The sequence below is a fragment of the Ascaphus truei genome, chromosome 20, assembly GCF_040206685.1.
Source record: "Ascaphus truei isolate aAscTru1 chromosome 20, aAscTru1.hap1, whole genome shotgun sequence".
Taxonomy (NCBI): domain Eukaryota; kingdom Metazoa; phylum Chordata; class Amphibia; order Anura; family Ascaphidae; genus Ascaphus; species Ascaphus truei.
Window position 1 is genome coordinate 1,619,941 of NC_134502.1, and position 18,299 is coordinate 1,638,239.

The following is an 18,299-nucleotide window of genomic DNA, read 5'->3' on the forward strand; positions in this document are numbered from 1 at the left end:
GTTCATTATTAGTGCATAGATACTCCGCATCTATATACAGTGCAACATATTCATTATCAATTTTTAAATACTCATCATCATTATACAGCGCGGCGTGTTCATTATCAGTGTATAGATACTCTTCATCATTATACAGCGCGGCGTGTTCATTATCAGCGTATACATACTCTCCATCATTATACAGCGCGGCGTGTTCATTATCAGTGTATAGATACTCTCCATCATTATACAGCGCGGCGTGTTCATTATCAGTGCATAGATACTCTGCATCAATATACAGCGCGGCATGATCATTATCAGTGTATTGAGACACTCAGTATTATTATAGAGTGATGTACTTACTCTCTTGCTTTCTTGCAGTACCAGTCTGGGGTATTATTCTTCTCGCACTGGTTGCTGCACTTGCTGCTGCCCTACTCCTGGGTGTGCTCTGTGCAGTGAGTATTTGCCCTATAAACATTACTAATCACCATATACTGTACAGTAATGTTTAAACTTTCACTTTATATCAGATAGTAGAGATGAGTGATGAACGGTGATCACAAATGACATGTATGCTCTGTGTGACTAATCAGATTGGCTCCATAAATGTTCAGGGTGCTGTATAAATGTCCCCAATAAGGCAGTCCATGCACAAAATAACCCAAGGAGATAGGAGCCTAATGATGTTCACCTGACAACCACAATAAATGGCCCTTAATACTTTACTCCCAGTGGAATAATATATTATGTAATCAATAGTACTAACATAGGTAATATAGTACAGGGCTATTGCCCATTACCTGCCAGGACAGTCCAGTCACTCCAGGGTATGCAATCCTTGAAGGTAAGGTCAGAAGATATGTGTAGAAGCAGGAGCACAGCCAGGATCCAAGACGAAAACATTAAAGATTCAAGGGGAACTCCAGATATAAAGTCCTCACCAACAAAACACGTTGGCGCATTTTTTTCACCTTCCATTGTGAGCTACACTAAATAAATTCATCAATATCTGGAGTTGCCCTGGAATCTTTTATTTTTATCCTGGATCCTGGCTGTGCTCCTGCTTCTACCCATATCTTCTCAACACAGGTAACCTAACCATAAAATATTAACCCTAATTACCTGATCGTGCCCCTAAAACTGACCTCAACACCCTTTTCCAAACACAACCCTATTACACAAATACTAACCAACTAGACCCAACACATATAATAGCAATTCTAATACTAACCCTAACCTTTGTAAATCCCCTTACACTAATCCTAATACATTATCCTAACATGAAGCATAACACTAACTCTAACCCAACACACCGAACATACAGTATAATATCAATCCTAACACTAACTTTAACCCAACACACCAAACATACAGAATAATATCAACCCTAACACTAACTTTAACCCAACACACCAAACATACAGAATAATATCAACCCTAACACTAACTTTAACCCAACACACCAAACATACAGAATAATATCAACATCAACACTAACCCACCACACAAACATACAGTATAATATCAACACTAACTCTAACCCAACACACCGAACATACAGTATAATATCAACCCTAACACTAACTCTAACCCACCACACCAAACATACAGTATAATATCAACCCTAACACTAAATCTAACCCAACACGCCACACATACAGTATAATATCAACCCTAACACTAACTCTAACACAACACGCCACACATACAGTATAATATCAACCCTAACACTAACTCTAACCCAACACACCAAACATACAGTATAATATCAACCCTAAACACTAACTCTAACCCAACACACCAAACATACAGTATAATGTCAACCCTAAACACTAACTCTAACCCAACACACCAAACATACAGAATAATATAAACCCTAATACTAACTCTAATCCAACACACAAACATACAGTATAATGTCAACCCTAACACTAACTCTAACCCAACACATCACACATACAGTATAATATCAACCCTAACCTGACACACCAAACATACAGTAAAATGTCAACCCTAACACTAATGCTAACCCAACACACCAAACATACAGTATAAATCAACCCTAACACTAACTCTAACCCAACACACCAAACATACAGTATAAATCAACCCTAACACTAACTTTAACCCAACACACCAAACATACAGAATAATATCAACATCAACACTAACTCAACACACCAAACATACAGAATAATATCAACCCTAACACTAACTCTAACCCAACACAACAAACATACAGTATAATATCAAGCCTAACACTAACTCTAACCCAACACACCAAACATACAGTATAATATCAACCCTAACACTAACTCTAACCCAACACACCAAACATACAGTATAATATCAACCCTAACCTGACACACCAAACATACAGTATAATATCAACCCTAACCCAACACACCAAACATACAGTATAAATCAACCCTAACACTAACTCTAACCCAACACACCAAACATACAGTATAAATCAACCCTAACACTAACTTTAACCCAACACACCAAACATACAGAATAATATCAACATCAACACTAACTCAACACACCAAACATACAGAATAATATCAACCCTAACACTAACTCTAACCCAACACAACAAACATACAGTATAATATCAAGCCTAACACTAACTCTAACCCAACACACCAAACATACAGTATTATATCAACCCTAACACTAACTCTAACCCAACACACCAAACATACAGTATAATATCAACCCTAACACTAACTCTAACCCAACACGCCACACATACAGTATAATATCAACCCTAACACTAACTCTAACCCAACACACCAAACATACAGTATAATATCAACCCTAACACTAACTCTAACCCAACACGCCACACATACAGTATAATATCAACCCTAACCCAACACACCAAACATACAGTATAATATCAACCCTAACACTAACTCTAACCCAACACACCAAACATACAGTATAATATCAACCCTAACACTAACTCTAACCCAACACACCAAACATACAGTATAATATCAACCCTAACACTAACTCTAACCCAACACGCCACACATACAGTATAATATCAACCCTAACCCAACACACCAAACATACAGTATAATATCAACCCTAACACTAACCCAACACACCAAACATACAGTATAATATCAAGCCTAACACTAACTCTAACCCAACACACCAAACATACAGTATAATATCAACCCTAACCTGACACACCAAACATACAGTATAATGTCAACCCTAACACTAACTCTAACCCAACACACAAAACATACAGTATAAATCAACCCTAACACTAACTCTAACCCAACACACCAAACATACAATATAATATCAACCCTAACACTAACTCTAACCCAACACACCAAACATACAGTATAATATCAACGCCAACACTAACTCTAACCCAACACACCAAACATACAGTATAATGTCAACGCCAACACTAACTCTAACCCAACACACCAAACATACAGTATAATATCAACCCTAACACTAACTCTAATCCAACACACACACATAAAGTATAATATCAACCCTAACAATAACTCCAAATCCAACACACCAAACATAAAGTATAATTTCAACCCTAACCTGACACACCAAACATACTGTACAGTATAATATGAACCCTAACAATAACTTTAAATCTACACACCAAACATATAGTATAATATCAACCCTAGCACTAATGGTAACCCAGAACACCAAACATACAGTATAATATCAACACAGACACAAACTCTAAACCAATACACCAAACATAAAGAATTATATCAACCCTAATATTACACTAAACATGTAATACCAGTCCTAATACTAACCCTAACCTTAACATACATCCCGACACTAATCTTAATACACTATCCTAATTACCATTAACCCAATCCATCACACACTAACCTAATCCATTAACCCTGATACTAATTCTAATACCTTTCCTGTGCAGGCATTGAAGTGCGGGAGAACTGGAATGTACACCGTAAACTATGATCCTTCGAATATCAACCATTCGGACGGGAACATCTCTGGAAGACCCCACGCACACCAAGACCCCGAGGCGGGTTCGCAGCAAAGAGAAGACAGGAGTCCTTCGTTAACAAGAGAGCAGCATGAGAGGCACCCAAGACATTACCAATCAGGACAAAAGCACCAATCAATCCCATAGACATACTCTAAATCCTTTATAGGATCGTCCTGTTGACACAGCCAACCCTTCTCCTACAGTTCTATGAATACCTAGATTGTAAATCTGTGGCAAGTGGGCTCAGTAATACACAGATCCCATATAATTTATACTCGCATAATTGACAGTTACACTAAATGCCTAACATACGTGACACTGTAGGGGTTACGGCACTGCAGGAGTTACACTGCGAGGGGCAGACAATGTCTCCGGCGCCGATAACAATCACTTTATTTATCCACGGCACCGGAGATAGTAAGTCTGGCTATATAATTTAGTATATACTATATATACTACTATATTCATAAGGCAAAGATGCAAATTCTATGCAGATATACCAGTGTACATGTATTGCATAAATATAATATTGTATAATTTATATCTCCCCCTCTCCCTCTCCCCCTCTTTCCCCCTCTCTTCCTCTCCCCCTCTCTCTCTCCACCTCTCTCTCCCCCCTCTCTCTCTCATCACATCCTGTTTTGCACAACTATTTATCGCTAGAATTTGCTTTGCATGTAACGTATTAATTTATTCATAACTATTATTATTATAAATTATTGGCACCCCAAAAAAAAAATACATTCATGAGCTGTTTGATTTACTGTATTACCTATAGAGGGTGGGGTGAATCTTTTTTTATTTAAAAACAAAATACACTTATTCACAAATACACACAATATTTACAGAATAGCATTCAGAGGATCACACAAACAATACATTTTTACCTTACAGAGATTCCCTTCCAAAGAGATTTCAACATATTTCTCTCCAGCCTCTCAGATTCCCTCTGCTGAATGATCTTTATATCTGACACAATGTGACTCAGAATTATTTCTGCCGGCATCACACACAGTACAATACTTTTTTTTAGTGATATCATATCTATGACATTTCATAAATTGTATATAGATATCAAATTAACCAGCCACAGAGTTCTATTGTGGTACGGTTTCTTGGTTCATGGAAAGAGTCCGTATGCTACTTGGGGGTACCTCTGTTTGGTCAAAATAGGGATTTTTAGATGACTTGGAATTCTTTCTCATAAGAATATAGAGAATGGATATTCTAATAAAAAATGCTCCACGGTTTCTATAACATTACCGTTTTCCCGTGGACAATTCCTATCATCAACATTCCTGTATTTTAAATTGTGCCTGACGTACATTTCACATTGTGCATGTGAATTGTACAATGCACATTTCATTTTAGTGAAATTAGAATGCCAAATGGCATTAAATAAAAGAAATATAGTGCAATATTGTGACAAATGATTGTGATAGGAATAATATACATGTGATAAAAAAATAAACAAATGTAAATGTGTAACCGATATACTGCTGCGTCAACCCACGATGAACCTTCCTCTTTGGTTCTCAGTAGTGATGATGATGATGATGATGATGATGATGATGATGATGATGATGATGATGAGTTCGGGGAGCGCAGGAGACTGGTGGGTTCATAAAACAAAAGAAAAACACAAAAATAGTGCAATTCTGTGTGGAATGGGCAATACCTTGAAAAATGTAGTACCACAAAAATGTACACTCACATTTTCAATAAAGGTCAACAAGCATTGTATCCCAAAAAGGAAATCCTTCGTTGTACTGTAGTGTTCTTAATGGTGTAACTTGAATGGAGGGTATCAGGCAAGGTGGCAGGTTCTCAAACGGGGATGCAAGAAACACAGAGAAAGGAAATGGTGCAGAGGGTCACAGTGTATTAACACAGGATCACACTAGCAAGTGCAAATAGCAACTCACATGTGGACCCAGGGAACAGACATTGTACGATAGCAGCTAGATGAGTCTCCGGCAATTGGAGTCAGGAGTGTGGTGGTGCAACGGCGGTTCCCGCACAGCGACTGGTGCTCATACAGCTCCCGGCGGTCCTTCCACTGCCGCATTCCACTACTGCGTTCCAAACGCTCGAGGCATCTACTTGTGATGATGTCATCTTCCGGGTCCCACTAAGCTGGCTACCAAGACTCTACGCGTTTCGCAAGTCAGAATTTTTATTTTTATTTTTTTTGACTACTAAGGAAGATTTTGGATTCAGCATCTTATTACTTTTATGGTTGGACGTTCCCTCTTCCATCTCCTCGCCTGCGGTACCAATCGTGTGCCCCCCCCCCCCATCCCCCGCACGCATTCATTACACTAATGGTCAAAATTACTATTATCCACATATGGAAAATAGCCCATTTGCCCATTTAAAATACAACATTAAGCAGCATAAATAAAGTAAATAAATCTTGCACTCACCCCTCCCAGGCTGCCACGATGAAGGCCATCCTCATCACCGTCCATGTCCTCCGTTGCCACAAACAATACAGAACAAGAAAAAAAAGACAATGTAATGTCCCCTAACCCCTTAATCACCTTAGCGGGTATTAACCGCTATAGTAATTAAGGGATTAACCCACCCTCCCTTACTACCCACCCAGTAAGCCTAAACACCCATCCTTGGGGATAATACCCTTTTCACTCACCCCCGCTGCCCACAATAAAAAAAAATACAACAGCTAGTTCTTGGGGATTTCAAGTACACTTGGCTCGACCCTAAAAACCACAAAATCAGTTACAATACATTTCACTTAACCTAACGCAACTCATTTCCCAACCCACACGGATAAACCTGAAATCGCATAACCATTCCTTGCTAGACTGGATTCTCTCCTCAAACCCCAGCAGAATCCAATCCTCTGGCATCCCTCCTGACATTTTCAGTGACCATGCAATAGTGTACTGTGTAAGGAAAATAAATCCACCCCAATCAAGCCCTAAAGTTCTCACTAGAACATTTAAAAACTTTAACCCACAACAGTTTCTGGATGACCTTACCAACTGCCCTTGGCACAGAATCGACTTCAATTCCGACCCTGATTTTGCGCTCGACTATTTCCAATCCGAGTTCTTAAAACTCTGTGATACCCATGCTCCACTACACAGAATAAGGGTACGGGGGGCCCACCTTCCATGGGTTACACCTGACCTTATAGCACTCTACCAGTTCAGGGATGTCTTGTGGAAAAGCTACAAAGTAACTGGCGCTACCAAGGATCTCAATCACTACAGATGCCTGCGGAACGTGCACAAGGCAAACAAGGCATGCAAAAGCACAATATTACTCTGACAATCTCCTCCAGAATACATCAAACCCAGCTAACTTCTGGAAGGTTATCAACAACATATTCCAGCCCTCTAACCATCAACAACCAAATAATATCACTACGGGGGATATAACTCTGACAAACCCCACTGACATTGCAAATGCATTCAATGATTACTTTGTGGGGTGCTACTAACATTACCGAACGCAACCCAAACCACAAACCTGAATCTCATCCTGGGAGTACCTCTATAGCTCCACCCCCTCCCAAAACTGCCCACAATTTTCAATTTGTTCCAGTATCTGAAGAGGAGATTACACAAACGCTCCTCAAATTAAAACTAAGCAGCCAATGTGGACCTGACTTACTGCAATCTAAGTTCCTAAGACTTGGTGCCTCAGCCATTGCCAAACCAGTTGCTTCCATAGTCAACTCTATCCTGTCTGCAGGCCATATCCTTAAGACCTGGAAAACTGCCAGAGTTATCCCAATCTTCAAAAGTGGGGACAAAAATACTGTCTCAAACTACAGGCCACTCTCTTCTCCCAATACTATCCGAAGTCATGGAAAAATGTGTCCACTCCCAATTAAGCGATTACTATAGCAAGATAAATTTCCCTAGCCAATTCTAAGCTGGCTTTTGCCCCAAACACACCACCGTAACTACCCTGCTAAAAGTTTGCAATGAAATCCAGTGTGGAATGGAACGGGGACAACTCACTGGTGCAATATTCCTAGATTTTGCAAAGGCTTTTGTTACTGTTGATCATGTTATCCTGCTTAACAAACTCCAGTGCTCTGGAATAGGGAAACATGCTTTAAACTGGTTTCATTCCTATCTATCAGGTAGATCCCAACATATGTCCATCTCAGGCTCTAACTCCAACCCCTTGGATATCACCTGTGGTGTCCCACAAGGCTCTGTTCTGGGGCCCCTACTCTTCTCAGTGTTCATCAATGATCTGCCTACAGCTTGTAAGGGAGCTTCAATACACATGAATGCAGATGACACAATCTTATATGCACACAGCCATAGCCGCTCTGACCTTCAACACATACTTCAGTCTCACTTTTTGAGACTCGAAAATTAGATTTCCCAAAACAAACTGTTTTTAAACACTGACAAGACTGTAACAATGGTATTTGGGACCAAGATTACATTTTTAAAGCTTCCAGTGACTGAACTCCAGATCAGAACCAACGCTAACACCACCCTAACTCCTGTTACTAGTTTTAAATACCTGGGCAAATGGTTTGACTCCCACTTAACATTCGGAATGCACATTGATACCCTGACATCCAAAACCTTTGCCAAACTAGGTGTACTTTAAATGAACAAATCCTCCCTAAGTCTCCTGGTCAGAAAGCGTATTGCACAGCAGATGCTAATGCTAATTATCGACTATGGAGACATAGTATATGGCAGGGCACCCCAAACCCACCTTAGCAAACTTGACACCCTCTACAATTCTATATGCCATTTTGTTCTCTAATGCAACTACAACACACATCACTGTGAAATGCTCAAAGAACTAGATTGGTCATCACTTGAGTCAAAGCGCAAAGTTTATCTTTCCTGTCTTGCCTTCAAATACTTTCTGGGCAAGCTACCCGTCTGTCTGAACAAGCTCCTCACCCTTACCACATGCAGCACTTATCCTCTGAGATCTGACTCCAAAAGACTGTTCATGGTCCCAAGGTTCAACAAAGTATCCGGCCGCTCCTCCTTCTCTTACTGTGCACCCCAAAACTGGAACAACCGACCGGAGACTCTCTCTGCCACCACCAGTTTAAGTTATTTCAAAACTAAAGCTGTCTCACATTTTAATCTTGTCCGTAACTGTTACATACGCCCATAATATATATTATCTTTAACTGTGCATGCAATGTCTTGTATATAATGTATACCCCGTTCACTTATGTGACTGTATTTGTACCATGTATTATTTGTCATCTTAACTCTGTGCCCAGGACATACCTGAGAACGAGCGGTAACTCTCACAGTATTACTTCCTGGTAAAACATTTTATAAATAAATAAATACTACCCACCCACTAGGCCCCCAATTACCATTACAATATTTAATAAGCAAGAATAACACAACCCACTTACCCTGTGCCCACACATTAAACCATGATTTATTTTTATATACACAGGATTAATACCACAGGCCGGCAGGGGTCCCTACGGGTGTCCGCAGGCCCAATAGTGCACCCCGGGGGGTGCCCATGGCTTTCTGGGGGCTCTTGTGTGGTCCTTGATAAGCTCCATGGGCCTCCAGGTTGTTCCCGTGGGTGTCCATATGCCCCAACGGTGTCCACGGTTGGTCCCAGTGGGATTCTGGGGGTCCTTGGGTCATCCCCACGAGTGTCTGGGGGCCTTCGGGTGGTTTCCACGGGTCCCTGGGGCCCCGAAAGCTGTGGGGCCCCTGATTCATCCCTGCAGGTGTCCAGGGTTCCTTGGGTGGTCCCTGTGGGCATCCGGGGGACCTCGGGTTGTCCCCGTTGTTCCCTGCTGGGCAGCGGTACCATTCATGTATTTGAAAAAAATTTAAACATGGCCTACATTTCAATAAATACATATCCCTCCCTCCCCCACCACCAAATACATAAAGTACAGTAATGGGCAAAATAACTATTATCCAGATATGGATAATAGATTATTTGCCCATTATTAAACAAAACATTAGCCATGAAGCATAATTAAAGTAAATAAAAACCGTTCTACTTACCCCTGGCAATATGAAGGGTGTTCTCGTCTGCAACCTCTGTTGCCAGAAAGTTTACATAATAAATACAATCTAATGGCCCCTAACCCCTTAATCAGCTTAGTGTTTAGTAATCACTATAGTAATTAAGGGGTTAACCCACCCTCTGCCACTACCCACCCAGGAGGCCTAACCACCCTCCCCAGGCAACTACCCCCACTCTTCATCCATTCATTGGTACAGTGGGTACATCATGCCCATATAATATGGGTATCATTTACCACTATATCAAGAAATGATGAAGGAATAAAAACACAGGCCCAAATAAAAAACATTACATAGCTAAATAAAACACAGCACATACAAAATAAAACACACCACATAGCAAAATAAAACACATACCATATCAAAATAAAACACATCACATAGCCAATTAAATAGATAACAAATGGCAATAAAACAATTAAATGGCACAGTGGGCACATCATGCCCATATAATATGGGAATCATTTAACAATATGCCAGTGAATGGTCAACCTAAAAAAACAATTACAAACAAGATCCAATGCAAAACAATGAGATACTAAAAGCAAATAAAGAAGTAAACAGAACTAAATTACTACCCATTAATTAATCCAATCCAAAATAAATACCACAATTAACAATTAAAACACCAAAACAAAACCATTAATAAATCAATGAAAGCTCAAAGTAAACTCAATCAGACAAAATCTAATTACCAAAAAGAAGCCACTTTTAAAAAGTAAGCACCCCTCCCTGAAAGAAACTATTTCAAACAACACTAAAAATGAAATCTTACTAAATAAAACTAAAAATTAAATTGGCCAAATATTTGTAAACAAAGGAGCAAAATACATTTAAAATACATAAAAGCAAGCATTTGAAAAAACAACCATTGCTTGTCCCCTGTATGTACTGTATGTATATCCATAACAAGACATACATAAATACAGTGGCAATGAATGGGCATAAAACAAAATGCAATCACAATAAAAAAAATTCAAAACAACCTGTAAAATAAAAATAACATACATTCCATGTTTTTCCTTACCTTTAGATGTCTTTACCCACCGATTCCCGGGGACACCGCATGCTCTCGAACCAATCCACGAACCCAAATAGGAACAGGCCACAAGTAAAAAAAAAATCCAAAGTCCTTTTCTTCTATAGGGCATCGGATGCCAGTGTCGCCGCCATTTTTAAAGCGTCCACGTCGCGTGACGTGCGACATGTAAATAAGGGAGGAGATACCGGCACCCCATGTCTGGGCCTGTAACTCGGGAAGTAGGGGGTCCCCGAGGCTCAAACCAATGCGTTTCAGCTCAGGAGACCCCCCTTGCCCATGTACGCGTATTAAAATGAATTTTTATACAGTACGATCGCCTGTAAGAGCCGTGCATGAAGACGCAGCATCGCTATGCAGATCTTACAGGCTGCTATCGCACTTTACAAGTTATAGCGGGGGGGGGGGGAAACAGCTCTCGCGATCAGGCATATTAATGGCCATACGGACCACAATGCGCTTCACTTGTTAGTAAATCCCGCGTTTGGCTTTACTTTATAACGGGCGAGTCAAAAATTCCTAATCGGACACAAAAGCTCACTGCTTAGTGCATCGCCCCCTGTGTCTTTGATTGTATTTGCTAAGTATGTGTTTTGTTTATTATCATCATTTGTTCAATTAAAATTTAGATTTATATGTTTAATTAGGGCATTGAAGATTTTGACAGACTCAAATGGGATATTTTTTCAAGCACAGCCCTGATTGGTCAGTGGATAGTATTTAGAAACTATCACTCAGTGTCATGCAACTACTGACTCCTGACGAAGCTGACTTGCAAAACGCGTCGAGACTTGGTAGCCAGCTTAGTGGGACCCGGAAGGTGACATCATCACGTGTAGACGCCGACCTCGAGCGTTTGGAACGCAGTAGTGGAACGCGGAAGTGGAAGGACCGCCGGGAGCTGTATGAGCACCTGCCACCATGCGGGAACCTCCGTTTGACCACCACACTCGTGACTCCAATTGCCGGAGACTCATCTAGCTGTTATCATACAATGTCTGTACTCTGGGTCCACATGTGAGTTTCTATTTGCACTTGCATCATCATCATCATCATCATCATCATCATCATCATCATCATCATCATCATCATCATCATCATCATCATCATCATCATCATCATCACCACCACCATCATCATCATCATCATCATCATCATCATCACTACTAAGAGCCAAAGAGGAAGGTTCATCGTGGGTTGACGCAGCAGTTTATCGGTTAAACATTTACATTTGTTTATTTATCAGATGTATATTATTCCTATCGCAATGATTTGTCACAATATTGCACTATATTTCTGTTATTGAATGCCATTTGGCATTCTAATTTCACTAATCACTACCACAAGAGCGCCGGGTGATTCTTTGTTCACTGTACATTTTACTATGAAATAACAACAAGATATCGCTCATTTTCTGTGGTAATATGGGATCAACAAGTTGTTTTAAAGCTGCAGTTCAGTCTTTTTTTTTTTTAATTAATTTTTTCACTTCAATAGTTTCATATGGGCAATCTCTAATTACCTAAAGAACTGCATAGCTGCCGGTCAATTCGTTCTCCGTCTATTGATCGGCAAAGTTTGGCGACATCTTTAAATATGGGGAATGTAAATCGTTGCTATAGGAACAAGCATGCTTGTTAAAATAGAATACAAGAAAATTGGTCTTTCAAAGTTGTTTTTTTTAAAACAGAAAATGCTAAAAGTATTTTTTCTTACTACAGAACTGATTTATTTAAAAAAAACACACATGCAGGATATTGCCTGAATTGCAACTTCAATACCACATCATGCCTGGCCTCAGGGCATTGTCTAAGATCAAGGCTTTTTGGGGGTGTTCTCTCTAGAATTATTTTATAGAGCTGCTTCCATTATAGCTGTTCAATTTCAGTTCTGGTTATTTATAACTTTCTAAAACTTTAACCATCCAAATAATATATGGTGGTAAATATACCATATTTTGAGTCATTCTTTTGATACCACCCCACCCACTCTTTAAAATAATTTCACCATATACTTTTTTTGTGAGAAAAATCCCCCGAAAATTTAAATATACAAATACTACATTTCAAAATAACTCCAGGTTGACCATATTAAGACCTCCCCTATTTCTAGACCTGCAAGTGATGTGCCTGCTCACTAAATTCAGTCTGTTTCCCCACAACATCCGAAAAAAAACTAATTATTTAAAGAAACTACAACTTTGTCAGGCGGGGGAAATATGAAACTTGAATAGATAAAAATAGGCAGCAAAAAAGTTTTAACAATTCTGATTCTGCTCTCAAAAGAAAATGTCCAATGTTTCCACCTGGTAAATTTGGCTTTGCAAATGTCACGTTTTTCCTCCCAATTTTGTTCACTAGAGTCTAGACTATTACATTTGATAACCAAAATACAAATATTTTCAGACTTATACTTTATACCTTGAGGAAGCTCATCATCTATTTTCTTTTTTTTCTTTCCAAAATGCAATTGACTTACTTTTATTTAGTCAATCTGAGATGTCAGAGTATTTTTGAAATTCAGAATGTAGACATTCATAAGTTCTTCTTGATGTTATTAGAACGGATTCGTCATCGACATATGCAATACATTTTATACAGATCTTTGGTATTGGCAGAAGAAAATTCAAGTGCAAATACCATTTAAATATTATACCCAGTGAACACACTAGTGAGACTAAAACAAATGTATACAACTGGAAATGTGTGTGCGGTTCCAGATCTGACTCAATTCAAGTCCACACACAGGCAGAAAATCAGGAGCGCAAATACATCCAGGATTATGTAAGAAACCATAAATAACATATAGTGCAATGTTGTTTAAACCATAAGTGAAGAGTGTAAATTCATAGGTACCTCACTCACAATTGCGGTGATTATTAAAGGCATGCGGTTATGATGAGTAACCAACTCTCAGGTGACTCTCCAAGTATTCTCAGGATGACGTCCCTCAGAACCAGATTGGTAGAATGGGTAGGATTCCCATATGTGAAGAATAGTGAGGACACAAGGATAGTGAAGATTGCTTAATAAATGATGCAATAAAAGTAATACACTTACAAATAAGCTGTATATACAGGCAGTCAGACAAACCAGGGTCAGACAGTGGAGGAAACCAGAAGCACTCCTTCCTTCACTGATGCTCCAGCTGTGACGGCCGTCCACAAGAGAAAATGACAAAGTCCAGGGAAGAGAGAACCAAATCGTGGCCCAGGTTCCTCAAACATGTCTACCAAGCACCTTGGTGGTCTTCAGACAAGCTGTATGCTCACCCTACGCATTTCGCTCCACTAGCGCTTCCTCAGGGGTTAACTTTGTATCCTTGTGTGTCTCACTCTTCTTTTTGTAGCTCCTGCTGGTGCCAGGGGGTGGTGAGACGTCATCGCGCAAATAACGTTGATGACGTCATGGTGCACGGAACATTCTGCGTCATGCCAACTAGAGTAAAAAAGCAAGTGCTCTGTACAGGTAATGTGTCAATGGAACTGGCTAAAAACAACTTGTCAGATGGTAGTGGCAATGAAAAATACTGAAACAAGGCGATCCTATTTATAACAACCTCAAACTAAGCATATACACACAAAAAATATACACATAAAGGGGGGCACTCATGCAGCATCAGGGTGAATGGACGCCCTCTGAGTGGCTCCGTGAACTCCGCTGAGTTCTCAGATCAATTAGCCCTCAACACCACCACGACCTGGAAGAAAATAACTTTCCCTGTCGTCGGAACCTCCGAGGATGCCCCTGCCCCGCATGGACCGTAAGGGAACAACTCCCTCTGTCTCATGCTACCTGCAGAAAGCTCCCTCTCCGGTCCCTGGATCCCAAGATAGCACGCGTGCACGAGCGCACACAGACACAGAGGGAATCACAACAACAAGAGGAAAGCTTTACAGACAAAGAGGACGAACAAGACACAGAAGAAACTACCCAGATCACCCCCAAAAGCTTTAAAATAATTATTCAAAGAGATGTAGGGGGTGTTTCAAGTGGCTCTGGATTAAGCTGTGGCTGAATTTAAAGCAGGTTTGACCTCCCTGGCAGAAAGAACAATGCAGCTAGAAAACAAGCTTGACGAATCCTTACAGAGTCAGGGCTCAATGGAGGAAGAACTGTTCCGACTTAACGATGAGATCAGGAACCCGAACGACACCGTGGATGACTTGGAGAACCAGGAAAGGAGGCCAAACCTCAGAGTCAGAAACATCCCCGAAACAGTTGAACCGGGTGAGTTACAACCATACCTGGCGAACTTATTCACTCAAATAGACTCATCGCTTCTATCAAGTGATTTACTTATGGACAGAGCACACCAAGCCTTAGGTCCAAAATTTGCAGACTCATGGAGATGCAGGGATGTAATAGTTAAACTAAACTATTATACCATCAAATAGAGAATAACAAGAGGCTGCAGGACCCAAGAATTTGTCCATTTCGATGGGTCCAAGATCCAGATTTTCCAAAACCTTTCTAGATCTACAATTTCTTGAAGGAGAGGCCTCCGCCCAGTCACAGCGGCTCTGAGAGATAATGAGATCTGCTACAGATGGGCTTTCCCATGTCGCTTAGTTGTGAAAAAAGATGGGAAGCAACACTCCATAAGATTCTCAGAAGAGGCGGAGAATTTCCTAATAGCCTTGGGTGTACACAGCCAGCAGTCGGCAAAGTCGCAACTGTCTCCGAAGCACAAGAGTCCATCGGAAACGTCTCGGAGGAGTGAAAGCGAGGCCCGTCCAGAGACCCCGGACTCCGCTCGTCAGACCTGATTGGGAGAAAGATTTTCTTTCTTTTTTTTCTTGCCTCGATAGATGAGGTAGACGAGGATGGCGGCAGATTAAATGACCCACAATGAACTTTTCTCCCCGGCATGGTTTGACATTCTAGAGGTTTCTCCCCCCCTGGCCCCCATTAGATCTAAGGGGAGACTAAGAAGGTTGAGATACTGTACAGATTATTTTTTTTCAGTTTTAATGTTACCCTCGATAATATCTTAAATGTTTGAAATGTTTTTCCATTTCAGGTTTTTTGTAATACTCCCAGTTATTCCCCCCCCTCCCCCTCTTTTTATTTTAGGCAGGCATTATGAAAGGGGTTCAGTTTAGAGGCTTAGAGGTATTGGTATGCAGGTGTCCTCGGCGGAGTTCAGAGGGATCTGGATCCCTCATCGCTTGTGTAGCCCTTTATTTTGGTATATATATAAAGACCAAAAGTTAAAAAGTGTTAGGATGACCCCCCCTCCCCCATTTATTTTGTGTTTGTTTTCTTAAATTTTCTCCCCTTCCCAAGGTGTTCCCCCTTCAGTACCACCACAGACTATCAAGAAGGACATGTTCTTTCTCCTTCAAAGCGGAACGTAGTAAGTCTACATGCCCAGGTAAAGAAGCCTCCACTTCTACACTCTATTCTACACGTCACGATTACTAAAGAGCGAGCCTTAGTTCGTTATCTATGACTACTCAACTGCCCATTAAAAAAGTCTCTTTAAATGTAAAGAGACTAAATTCAAATAATAAAAGGAGATTAGCCCCGAGAGAATTTATAAAGATGCAGGCAGATATTTTATTTCTTCAGGAAACCCATTTTAATACTCAGGATCCCCCTAATACTTTCGGAGGTACTTACCCGCTAGCTTACTATTCCTCTTTTTCCAAAAAAAAAAAGAGAGGAGTAGCCACTTTTGTTAAAATATGATATCCCATTTCAAATGGAAGAGATTAAAAGAGATAAGGAGGGTAGATGGTATAGGTGAGAGGTATCCCGGCAGGGGTTAGGCTAACTCTAGTTAATGTATATGCTCCGAACGATCAACAAATTGATTTCCTCAAATCAATTCTAGAAGAAACTGGGGGCTCTCCCTCAGGAGAATAATTTTAGGAGGAGACTTTAATATGACTTTAAAGTTGGATAGATCCACTTCACCACGGCACAAGATTGCGAACGAGGTATTTAGCAAAGCAAAATATTTTAAGAAACTAACAAAGGACTTCTCACTTGAGGACGCTTGGCGTATAAAGAATAAGAAACAAAGAGACTATACATTTTATAAACATGATATATACACAAGAATTGGTAATATATTTGTCTCGGTGAATCTTTTGGACGGTGTCGCCCACACAAATAATGTCGCGGGGACACCGCGATGACACGTGGGTTTTCTGAGTTGGCTTGTTTATTTAGCTTCAGTATAACACAGCTTTTCGTCAGCAGATATAAACAAACAGAAGGATAAGTCCTGAGCGAGGCTTTGCCCTTTTTTCCCGGCAAGGGCGGTTCGAAGTCCAGAATATAAACCCAACGCAAACATAAATCTCCCAAAGACACGGACCTGGAGTCAAGCTGCGTTCCTTCCAGAGTTCCAGCGCGTGTCTCCATGGTTTGGACAGAACCAGGCCCACGTTACAAGTCGGGGTTTTTAAAGCCCCTTAACGAAGCAGCTGGGACCCGGTTAATTAACAAAGCCTTTTCCAAGCTGGAATTTAACCAGATCACTGCTGGACTGCAGACCTATACATGGGTCCGTCAGGCATAAGGCTGTGATACTGAATTCACATTGTCACCGTCATCCTACTATATGTCAGTATGGGTTGCCGATCTTTAATTATTTTTCAATTCCCCCAAGGGCAGGGTTGTATGTGACCACCAGTGGTATTTGTGTAGTTGTTCCTTTTTATATTGTTTTTTTTTTTAGTGTAGTTTTGATAGTTTTGGTAATATTCTTTGGCTTGTACAGCATCCCTTCTGTCTGAATGATTCAGTCAGGGTTGTGAGGTGTCTGTTCTTGTGTCAGAGCCTATGCAGTGATATCTTATGGCCTGGCTGTGTATGGTGGCTCGTTTTGTATGAATGGGATGGACTATACAGTTTACACAATAATAAAATCAAAGAGACATAATTGGGGTTTTGAGCCAGTTAGGCTTCCGTAGCTGCCATGGGGATGACGCGGCACCTCTCCTCTGCTGTGGACCAAGTCACACAGCAAATATAGTTCTATTACTGAGAACTGAAAACGGGGTGTTTATTAAGAAGATCCTAAAATATTCTAGCGTGTTCCTTAACAAGGGAGTTGTGTGGACAAGATGTCATTTAATTAATACCATATAGAGGATTGGTAAACATGGGTTAGTACGTATGTACTTTTAATTAGATGATGTTAAGAATCCGATGATTCATCTCCCTTCAGGTTATCACAGAATTAGCTAGGAGCGCATGAGTGGGGAAAACTCAGATGGAGGGAT